Consider the following 12,620-nt stretch of genomic DNA (forward strand, 5'->3'; position numbering starts at 1 on the left):
GTTTTACATGAATAGTCACATTGGGCACATATGAATGGTTTTTCACCAGAATGTGTCATTTTGTGTATTTTCAGAGTACTTGATGTAATACATGCATAATAACACTGGTCACAATTAAATGGCTTTTCGCCTGAATGAGTCATTTTGTGTGTTTTCATCCCACTAGATCCTATACACGAGTAATTACATTGGTCGCATTTAAATGGCTTTTCACAAGAATGAGTCATTTTGTGTATTTTCATATTATTAGATCTTATACATGAGTAATTACATTGGTCACATTTCAATGGCTTTTCGCCAGAATGAGTCATTTTGTGTGTTTTCAACACACTAGATTTTATACATGAGTAATTACATTGGTCGCATTGAAATGACTTTTTACCAGAATGATTTACTATGTTTTCATTTTTGGAATCAGATAGACTGCTTTTGTACTTTTCCATTTTATGCGCTATTGATTTTTTATGACAAGCTTTGTGAAGCTGCAATAGAGATAACGATGCGAAAAAATCAAAACAAAAACTGCACGCAAAATTTATGTCATTGAAGGTTTTTTTCTCCAACTTTATGACAGCTACTAATAGTTTTTTATCTGTGACGTAAGATTGGATATGCTTACGTTTAGCAGTGCGACTGACTGTACTTGTATTGGTTTCATATAACCCCAATTCTTTTTTATTGTATTGATAGTCAATCTGTATTTCATCGTATGGCTCTTGTACCTCTATGATCCTCTCTGACACGTCGAGACTATCGAAATAGGTCACTGCAGTGGTTGTAGAAATCAACTAAAATAGGTAAGGTGAAGTATCGCATTAACACAGGCAGACGCGATATAGGTATATGAGAGAATAATATTTAAAAAATCAAAAATCTTTCAAATCAACTCTTTGCACTCTCTTGGCCAGACATTCTGGCCCGAACGATTCTAGTAAGAAGCTCAGCTGCAGAGCAGGTATACATTTACTCCCCGATTTATCAAAAGCGAAAACGAATTCTACAAAATGTTATTGCCGACAAATTTAACTACATTGTAACATGCAGGATAAATCATCAAATTTACGTTAGTATCCACCGTTGGGTTGAATAAATTCTTGGAAAAATTGATGTACCTATCTATCCAACTGAATAAATATTTTTAATTTTCAAATAATTTTGAGATAGTCCATCGTATAAGGGGCGGAATTACAATGCTTTTCCCACTGACAGTGACCATATTTGATTGTATTATAAAACTAGTATTTTTCTAATATATATGATATTTTTAATACATTTAATATTTGAACTTAAATTAAATTAGCTAATATCGAATGTGTAATCAAACAATCAATGTATAACGGGCTATAAGAACGCTTTTGATTGCTTATCTTAATTGTTTTATTGTTATTTACAATGTCCTTTGAACGCCTCATTATTTTTGTATGAATTAAGTATATTCTGTTGAGTTACACTTCTCTTATTAATGTAAATATCTAACAATGCACTGAATAATATGATTATTTAATATAATCTTAGTACCCTTTCAACTTCAGTATTGTCTCGACCGTAAATAAGTGCATCTAGTAATGGTTAAGAAATCAATGTCCAACACAATATAATCTATTATAATTATATTACATTCTAATAAAGCCAGTTAAATTAATATAAATTTGTGTTTAATGAAGTTCATCTCGCCGTTCCATAGCAGTATCTATTAATAATTAAAAATAACTACAGTAATTGACGTGATTAGAAAATAATTAAATAACAATCACCATGGAAAACACCAAAAATGTCAATGATCATTTCGATACAAGTGCCGACGAATATTAATTGTATACATTTGATAGAATTGATTTTGAGCGAAAAAAGTGAAGAAAATAGTTTGATCGGGAGGGCCGTTAATTATCATAATGATACAGATAGTGAAAGCGATATCATCCCGCCCAAAATAAGGAGAAGTGCATATCTCAGCGATGATAGTGATGAAGAAGATATAAGACCTTCAACACCCATTAATCCTACCACATCATGTAACTCATCGAAAACATGGTAGGTACTCATTGTCTACCACCATTTCACCTCAAAGAATAGAATAGTTGGGGCAAATATACCAACAAATTGTTTGGACCCCATAGACTATTTTCAGTTGGGTAAACAAGCCGGCACTTCATGTGGGCGGATGCTTTAAAAAAATCCATACTTTCAAAATATATTCTGATTAACGCACGTTACCATTGGTTTAAAGGTTTAAATCGCAAACTATTTTTATTGTTATAACAAAATTTAAAATAAATATCATTTATTAAGTACATTGTAAATATTATGTGTTAAACACCATGTACAGTGATCAAAACTAGTGGAATCGCTTGTTTATACATTCGACCCAAAGGTACGCCCCTTTTACATAAGTAGCCTATACACAAATTAATACCAGACGTCATCTTGAATATTACAGCCAATTAAGAGTCTGCATGCGAACGAAATTGCAATGAGTCGCAGGATAATTAAAAAGAAACCGCTCCAAGAATTGAAGTACCATTTACGGTTATGTTACCTGTGTTCTGAACTATTCACATAATATATGGGTAATATATAATACTATACAATAATATATTAAATGCATACGTATTACTTTTAGTAAATTTAAATCCTATAAAGCATTTTTTTGCAAATCGTAACAAAAACCATTTCGTCAGTCTGTAATAGTTATACGAATTGTCAAACACGGTGTTCTAAATCTAATGAAGTTTTTTTTTTTAAATATCAAATTTAGAAAAATGAGTTTTTCTTGTATATTCAGGTACAACAAACAAATTTATTGACATTTTTCACTCGCTGGATAAGTATTAAGTTATTATTTAATATAAACATCGCAAGTTTTCTACTTTAAACATCTACAAGAAAGTCCAGAATTTTGATCAGAGAAGCTAATACGTTTTGAAAAAAATTGACCAGAGTGAAGGATTTATTAAATAATATATTATGTAGGAATTTTGACCATCTGGGAGGATCGAATTTAAAAGAAATAAGTGTACAATATGATATAAGTTGTTAAGTGTTATCAGTATTAGTAGATTATTTTAAATTAATAGATTTCTATATACCTCATTTCCTGCGTTGCATTCGGAATAAGAGCAACTAGGTTGAGGGTGAGCATCATTGCTTTGCCTTACATCCTCTTGAACAATCTCATTCTCTGAGTCAATTAGCTCGAAATCAGTCTCCGATTTTAAATCGGAAGGGTATTTTGAAGCGATCTAAAAAAATTCATTAATTTTATAAATATAAAAGCATATCAGTGTCTTCTTCTGAAAATATAATATAGTGTATCGAAAAATTGTGTATGTAGAATAGTGACATAGTGTATCAAAATATTTTTGCCTTCTATTAAAAAGTTACACCTCAATAGAGATGTCAAAAAATCAACTGTTTTCGACCAATTAATACTTTTGTTAAACAAAAATCGACAAAAACATACCTACCATAAAGATAGTCAAGAAAGAAATCAAACCAGAAAAATCTGTGATCGCATAGTCATTTAGTTAGTACAGAAATATATTGTCATAATCCTTACACAGTGATATTAACTAGATATATCGACTAACCGAATTTTCGCTACCCTGCGTACCATTACATGTGCTTATTTTAATTTGTACTCCACAATATAACTCACAACACTTTATGAGCATGAATAAATTAATCACTGACATTTTCAAATACTAAATAATATATTATACTTATATTATGTTATGTGTCATCTGTCTGTAACGCATGGCAACAGCACAGCACACAAACACCTGTTTGCGTATTACACATTTAAAGTCTCTAGCGCATCTACAATAAAATTTAATTGGTGACAATGATACCCATTTTTAGAGTTTCAAAAGCAATTAGACAAAACAATGTTCGCGCTCACATAGTACAAGTTAATTTTCCTGAATCATCTCATACGAAAAGACAAATATATCTGGAAAACTATCGCGTTTGATGTACGCATTGAATTCTATTACCATTTCTTCAAGTGAATGTGAACGCAAATGTTCGCAAATGAATCTAATTATTACACCAATAAGAGTTTCGTTGAAGACCAAAACAGTCTCGGGTCATCAAACTCGTCGGACCACCTTTGACACTTGTTGGTCCTTCAAAATACATTTATCGGTGGTTACTCAGTGGAAGACATTTGGCCATAAACTAACACTAAGACGAAAATTGAACTGACCTTTGGAAATCACCATGGCCCCCACAAAGGGCGGACTGACAGGGCTCTAGCCTGGGAATTGACAAGATACGTGAGAAGAACGCACATCACAAATTTGCTCTAATCATAAAAAGAAATCGCCTGCGGGGCTAAATTCCTTCAGGCGTATTAACGTTTTAAAATATGTGGTTGTGAAATTGCATATTTGTTGATACACTGAATACCCTTAATTTTACCTCTAACACCATTTAAAAAACGCTACTATAGAACGCCACACTGTCTTAAATCTTAGTGATATGTAGGGGGGCCACCAAAGAGCTTGGACTGGGGGCCCGCTTAAGGATGTGGGGGCCATGGAAATCACTATATTTATACTTTATTCAAATAAATGATGTTTTTACGACTTTAGTTGTTTATTTGTGTATCATGTTTGTTTGTTTACTTTTTATGCGCTTCGTGGCATAGGAAAAGGAGCTTTAAATAAAAATAAAAAATATAAAATGTTTCGATAGGTACCTTCGTATTGAACACAAGACCTGACTTTATTTTGCAATTCGCTGCTTTCCACACAGTAAACAATAATACTAAATACCTGACATGAAACATTGCTCCTAAATAATAAATATGCAGAACAAAACATCGCTGTAGATACGCACAACACCAGGTTTAATATGCAACACATTTATGAGACGCACTTAATGAATGTCAATAACAGAATACAAAATATACTAAATAACAGGAGTCCTTTTCGCAAATCTAGTACCTATCCTCAATGACATTAATATGTCATTGCCTATCCTAAAACAAAGCACCGATGAAGCTAAAATCTAAACATTGATAATATATTATGTACCGTTTTGTTGGTTACGATAAATTTATATACAACATATTCTTACAAAATACGCTGTATTCAATGTTATCATAATAACCGAGCCAAAAAGACATGATCACTTACAAGCACGATGTATGTATATTACACAATATTGTATAAGTATGTAAGCACCTGATTTATTGGCTCGCATTTTGAATATGAGCAGCTAGGTTGCGGATCACTGTCTTCTACAAATTCTTCTTTGAAATCAACTCGCAGAGGATCAATCTCAGTTTTAACATTGACAAGGCTGGTTACAGGGCTCTGAAACACAAGACATAAGGTATTTTATAATACGTGTTTACACCCATATTATTATGCGTTGAGCACACACACACGGTTTCTGTATGTGACATAGGTATTATCACGGTTTGATACTGTTTATCTATTATTAATAAACGTGCAACAGCTGTCTTCAGATGAATGAAAGTAGTTAGCCTGCAGCCATAGGGACGCAGGACCTATAGGTAGGTAGGTACCTACTTGGTAAAACAATCGTTATTACTTAAGTGTCAACACAACGGTGTATAAGTTTTATTGGATGTTTCAGTTAGTAAAGTCCAATAGGTATGTCACGCAACTGTTTTATTTGCATCAGTAAGGAACCACTTCAACTTAGAATAAACATTTTTTTACAATGATTAATAAGTTTGGAAAACCTAACCTCAATAGTCCTGTTGACATCGTACGCATTCTCCTGCTTTATAGAAATGTTTGTAAGCGGATTGTTTGGCGCTCCATTAAATGTATTGTTTGCGATGAATGGTCGTAGGGGCGTAACTCATCGTTGAGTCCCAACTCAACGAAAGACGGGGCCGCCAAATATTGTTTTTGGGTTTCAGCGTTGCGAACCCCCGCCCAATTATCTGTGTCGAACAGTTGGAGCCTGGTAAGTTCCGCTACCCGAGCTTTGTCTGGCGTCGGAAAAGCAGGCTCCTGAACTATGACGCTGAATACAGGCAACGGAATCCTGTTGGGTTTTTCCGCTGTCTCAGGCCTTGCGGGCGGCCGTAAAAAACTTACCGGAGAGTCGATATTTACCGTCGGCCTCTGCGGAGTAGGCACCGCTGCAGGCAGGCCCTGTTGGGTCAAGATTGAAAAAATCTGTGATACCTTATTGTCAAGAGACATTACTGTTGCCCTCAATTCACCCACTGGATCGTCCAACAGCAATTCCGATTCATTCGAGTCGGTCTCCATCGCTAGTCACTCCGCGACGTTGTTGGCTTCATTACGCTCCATTATTGCACAAATTTCACAGTTAAACGTTTGACAAAATTTTCTCGCTTCGAACAAAAGCAATACAATCACACAATTGAATACCAAAGACAAAGCACGCCACGATACAAGCGTCAGTCCTGCCAGCCGGTAAAAAACAAGATGAACAACCAGAGAGGTAAATAATCGAGTAGAAAAGGGGGTAAAACGGGGCCAGCGCAGAAGAACACAAGGCAAAATTCGATCAACATCTCAAGGGACTTCAGAGTCAATAGCGAATAATATGATATTAGATAAGTACCCAGGTACTTCAGTACAAAATAAATCATAGCATTTTATGCGTAGGTACCATAAATTATTTAAACAAATAAGTTGGTTTATGACGATGTTGTTAACATTTATATTTCAGAGATTTCTTATGTGACATGTATTTGGGTCAAAAGAAGGACCCTCAGTTGGGTGAAAATTAAAAAAAAACATTGAACGTGGTCAATTCGGTCATATCAACGATGCCGAATTAAACTACTTATAACAAGTTTTTAACTGAAAAAGTTTGACGGTTCAACGAACCACAGATAGGTGTGCTTTGATATTATATTGCCTAACCTTAAGTTTAAGAATAATTCTTTTACTTTCAAAGTTGGTAAAAGTGTTGGATGGATCTACAAATAAGACAAGTGTCTGCCCACACCTTTACTCACATAAGGTCAATATTATAATATTATAATGACGACGTGATAATAATATTATCTTTCGGGATATTATTTTTCAAAATCGCTCACCTACCTACATAGTACTTTCCCAGGTACCTACCTATTTACTGTATTGTTAACCAAAATGATCAGAAGTCAATTATTGCATAATATAATTGCTTTCGGCTACTCAGGTGGATCTAGATGAATAATTAATATCATTATTTGGAACTTACATAAATCTATCAACGAGCAAAAAACGTCTAAATCCGAATGAATTTAACTGACATGGGACAATTATTATCAAAAATTTAGCATTCTAGATCCAATCCAATAATTTTGGACATGAGTGGACTAGGAATATTATTACGGGAAGGCGGCATGAGGAGATGTACCAAAGGAAGTTTAGTGTTGTATTTAATTTTTATTATATTGCAAAAGTGGCAACACGGTTATCTATTTTTGTCTATGGCAAAATACTTACGTCACGTCACGCCTACTACGTTCTGTGTGCCACGATCAACTTGAGGACCAATTGTATGCGTAAAATGGATATTAAACGCGAACTAAAAGACTCCGAACCTGTTGTACAAGGGAAGCAATTGTTTGAGGTACCTTTGAATTATTATCTAAACAGCCAGCTGCTTACCTACATAAAGCAAGAGGACGCCGACGAGGCTGGATACATTTTTAAAGTTAGTTTTTCATAACGGATTGTTGTATGTCGTAGTATTGTTTTTTTAAGATGCGTGTCGTCGGACGTTATTAACAGTGTATGTATTTTGTGTAATAAAAACCGCGTGAAAATTGCGACACAGTTCCGAGCGGCCTACGTCAACCGTGTATATCCCCACTTAGTTTTGCTGCCAACACTGTCATAATATTTTTATATTTAATGTACTATTAAAATGTACTGTATAAATATTCGCTGTAATATTTTGTTTTTTAGAATATTGTATAAGACCCGACATCAAAAACATTGAAAAGAGATACTGAGCTACTTGACATCAAGACTGAGTCTATTGAAGACCTCAAATCCCCATTCAATTATGGAGATCAGCAACAGGGTTGTTCTTATTCGGAGCGAGTGAATCGGGTAGGTACTTGTATTTTAAATACTGACAGAAATACTAATCGTGTAAAAACTTTAAGAGATGGAATGAACTGACAACACTCGAATATATGAATAATCTGTAATACCAATGAAGACAAAATCTTCGATTGCTAATTTCTTTCTTTCAACCATGTTTGATCCTAATAGGATCATAATGTACCTCAGTATAAATAGTAAAACTGCTCAAGTCCAATTGTTGTATATCCCATTGATTTACCAACTGTCATTATTCTACAACACGAATAAATGAAATGAACGGCTTGACCAATGTTGAATGTCCTAGTACGTAAATATTTTTTATTTGCTATGGTTTTTAACTGCCATGGTTCTGGCCATTCTGAATCCAATGTACACTGGACGTACCTACCTCTCAGTTGATACCTTTTCCATGCAACGTGCAGTACTTTCTCTTTACGCATGTTTCTTCATGCGGCAGCTGCAGGCAAAATAAAGGCCCGCACATGTCTCTTCTAGAACAATCTCTTACCAGATTTTCCAATGCAAAAACCGTTTTTTTTTTTATTTTTTAAATGTAATTATAAATTATTATTTTTTCAGAAGGCCGCTAAATAATCTGAAATTAATTTGCTGGTAGTTGATTTCAAAGAGGAATATGTTGAAGACATAATAAGCCAAAGCATCCATGAGGATCCAAAACCTGGTTCTTCTTATTCTAAATACACAATAGTAAATCAGGTGGGTACACAATATTCTAAGAAACTTAAACAATGCATGTAGGTAGTAATGACATGGAAAAGTTTATGTCAGAGGATTTATTTCAACTTTGAAATCACATATCGGGGCAAGTGAATATAAGGTACTTATATATTTTTCTTTTCACACGAAATGTTAGGACATAAATGTAGATGATATGGTTACTTCCACAAAAGTTAAAGTTTATTTAAATAATTGTCAATATGTCACGTGCACTTTGTTATTATTAGGTGTCTACTGTTTTATTAATTGGCTGAACTACGGATTCGGAGAATGTGAATACAAGATATTTTCGATCCTTTTCGCACGAGGTATATTATGGTAACTTCCGCAAACGTTAAAATGTCTGTAATAATTTCACCATCTGTAAACTGTAGTATTATTACGTATGACTGACAAACTTTAATGTGCACTATTTTTATATAGGATGTTAGTAGCCTACCTCCACCCTTTGCCACTGGCCCCTAATTACTAGTGTTTTATAAAAATAGATTGGAGACTGCTGTTTTATTATGAACCCCCATAAGGTCAAGTGAAAACATGTAGCCAAATTCCGTATAAGTGTTATCTTTAGGTCTTACGCATACCTTAGAAATGGGCATCGGATGATAATTTATGTAGTGTTGGGAACATATTAAGCAATCGTCTGAAATTATATATTTAGGATCCATGCGTATTTACTTCAAATAAACATACTGATATAACTTTTCAACACACCCATTCTTTCTCTAAATTCTACCCTCTCTGTATTTAAATATTCCCACATATCTTTAGGTGTGTGATTTTTTAAATATTATTCTCTGATATACCTATATATGTTGTTTAATGCAAAATACTCCACGTTCTATTAGTTGATTCCTGCAACCGCTGCCATGACATATTCCGCTAGTCTCGGATTGCCAGAGAGGATCGTAGAAGTACAGGAGCCATACGATGAAATACAGATTGACTATCAAGACATTAAAAAAGAATTGGGGCTTAAGCATACACAATATAACGTCACAGATCCCAAATTATTAGTAGCCGTAATAAAGGTAGAGAAAAAATCGTTTAACAACAAAAATTTTGCTTGCAGTTTTTGTTTTGATTTTTTTGCATCGTCACTCCTATTGAAGCTTCACAAAGCTTGTCATAAAAAATCAATAACGGATAAAATGGATAAATTCAAAAGCATTCGAAATGATGTCAAGAATCTAAATATAATAAATCATTCTGATAAAAAGCCATTTAAATGCGGCCAATGTGAATACTCATGTAAACGATCAAGCAACATGAAATTACACAAAATGACTCATTCTTGTGAAAGGCCATTTAAATGTGATCAATGTAATTACTCTTGTATAACATCTAGTGATATGAAAAAACACAAAATGACTCATTCTGGTGAAAGGCCACTTAAATGTGCGCAATGTAATTACTCTTGTATAACATCTAGTGATATGAAAAAACACAAAATGACTCATTCTGGTGAAAGGCCACTTAAATGTGCGCAATGTAATTACTCTTGTATAACATCTAGTGATATGAAAAAACACAAAATGACTCATTCTGGTGAAAAGCCATTTAAATGTGCCCAATGTTATTATTCATCTACAACATCTAGTAAAATGAAATTACACAAAATGACCCATTCTGGTGAAAAGCCATTTAAATGTGACCAGTGTAATTACTCATGTATCGGATCTAGTGATATGAAAAAACACAAAATGACTCATTCTGGTGAAAGGCCACTTAAATGTGCGCAATGTTATTACTCTTGTATAACATTTAGTGATATGAAAAAATACAAAATGACTCATTCTGGTGAAAGGCCACTTAAATGTGCGCAATGTAATTATTCTTGTATAACATCTAGTGATATAAAAAAACACAAAATGACTCATTCTGGTAAAAGGCCACTTAAATGTGCGCTATGTAATTACTCTTGTATAACATCTAGTGATATGAAAAAACACAAAATGACTCATTCTGGTGAAAGGCCACTTAAATGTGCGCAATGTAATTACTCTTGTATCCAATCTCAACATATGAAAATGCACAAAATGACTCATTCTGATGAAAAGCCATTTAAATGTGACCAATGTAATTATTCATCTAAAACATCTAGTAAAATGAAATTACACAAAACGGGCCATTCTAGTGAAAAGCCATTTAAATGTGACCAGTGTAATTACTCATGTATCCGATCTAATGTTATGAAAAAACACAAAATGACTCATTCTGGTGAAAAGCCTTCAAAATGTGATCAGTGTGATTACTCTTGTATACATTCTAGCAGCCTTAATAGACACAAAATGTCGCATTCTGTTGATAAGCCATTTTAATGTGATCAATGCAATTACTCATGTGCATGACCTGATACACTTAGATCGTATACAATGACTCATTCTGGTGAAATGCTGTTAAAATTAAATCTATGAAATTAGTCGTGTAATCAATCTTAACCTGAAAATTTTTGAAATATCACATTCTGGCGCAAAGCATTTTAAGGTTGTCGAATATTAATACTAATGTGTAAAATATTTTAATTTTTAATTATTTTGATCAGTGGCGGCCGGTGGTCTTCCGAATAGCATTTTCTGGTAGTGCGCAATGGTTTACCTTCTATACCCAGCATTGGAGCATAGGGAAAGCACAAGTTCACGCCACTTCCATCGGTTCAACGCCAACTCTTGCGCCTCCCGCCATGTCAGACCTGCAGCACGTAGGTTGCTTTTGTAGCCCCGCTGCAGGGTGAGGGAGGGCCGGCCATGGCAACGGAACCCTTTAGGCTGTGCCATAAGGGTGCGCTGTGTCACACTCCTTGGCGGCATCAGGAACACTTGTCCTAGCCACGTAAAGGTCGTAAAGCGTCTCTCCATGATTACCTTAATCACCGAAGGCTGCCGTGTCAATAAGCTAAGATAATATCTTAGTGTAAAAAGCCGAAACGATGAACTTCTCAGAAGGTAAATTAAATATATCTTTGTTTATTCATTATATTTCTTAAAAAGAGTTTTTAAACAGTTCAAATGATTTAATATCAATAAAGAAAATTAAATGTCACGGTTTACGACTTTACGCTCTGGGCGAACAATGTTTCAGCCAAATAAATAACCACTGATGTGTTTTTTTGTTTATTGAATGTATTTGAGTGGTTTAGAAATAAATGTGGTAGTTTGTAGTTTGGATCGTAATCGCTTTGCGCACGAACGGAGTATTGTTCATAGTTCGCGAAGTGTGTGATACAGGTATGAATATTAATGAAAAGTTGAGCGATGTCTTCAAAGATGCAGGCGGTGCGTAGCACTTGGATGGTATAAGAGGAGCCGCCGCTGATTCTGATACTTCTGTACAAAATACGGTGGCTTGAAATCACTCAAATCAAAAATGACAATTCTGGTAAAAAACGTCTTAATTTTTTTCCCATCCATAACATCAGGTTATTTGAAATAACCCAACAAAAGAACATTGTCAAGTTAACCTTTTCCATGCAATCTTAAAAATATCGTACGATTCCATGCGTTAGACTCTGCTACATTTAAGAAATTTCGCATTTTACAGCGTTTTTAAAGATAAATGATCCTTTGAAATGGTTAACCATGTTTTTAAATACTTTTTGGTCATCGATTAACACATTGTTTTGTGTACATAACATGCAATTAACACGCAATCGTACATCAAGAACCGTACAATACCGTACAATACATCGAAGAATGTACATACATCCGATTAAGTCTTGTCTCGTTCTGCATTATTAGAAACGGCCGCTACAATATGTAATCATCGATTATCGTCAGGACAAAGTCGAATATCGATGGGGTGGTGGTCGCCTAAAACCGCATATGT

The 12,620-nt window shown here is 34.3% G+C and overlaps 1 long non-coding RNA gene across 1 annotated transcript; it reads right to left on the reverse strand.

The window, feature by feature from the left end:
• Positions 1 to 535: 535 nt before the first annotated feature.
• On the reverse strand, positions 536 to 5,291 carry LOC147076211 (uncharacterized). The gene is made up of 3 exons (XR_015069493.1): positions 5,187 to 5,291; positions 3,087 to 3,239; positions 536 to 788 (listed from the first exon to the last, which is right to left on the reverse strand). It is a non-coding gene; the product is annotated as an uncharacterized LOC147076211 (long non-coding RNA).
• Positions 5,292 to 12,620: the final 7,329 nt, after the last annotated feature.

Source organism: Rhyacophila brunnea, unplaced genomic scaffold (genome assembly GCF_057557595.1).
Source record: "Rhyacophila brunnea isolate RB1 unplaced genomic scaffold, BYU_Rbru_1.0 scaffold_13, whole genome shotgun sequence".
Taxonomy (NCBI): domain Eukaryota; kingdom Metazoa; phylum Arthropoda; class Insecta; order Trichoptera; family Rhyacophilidae; genus Rhyacophila; species Rhyacophila brunnea.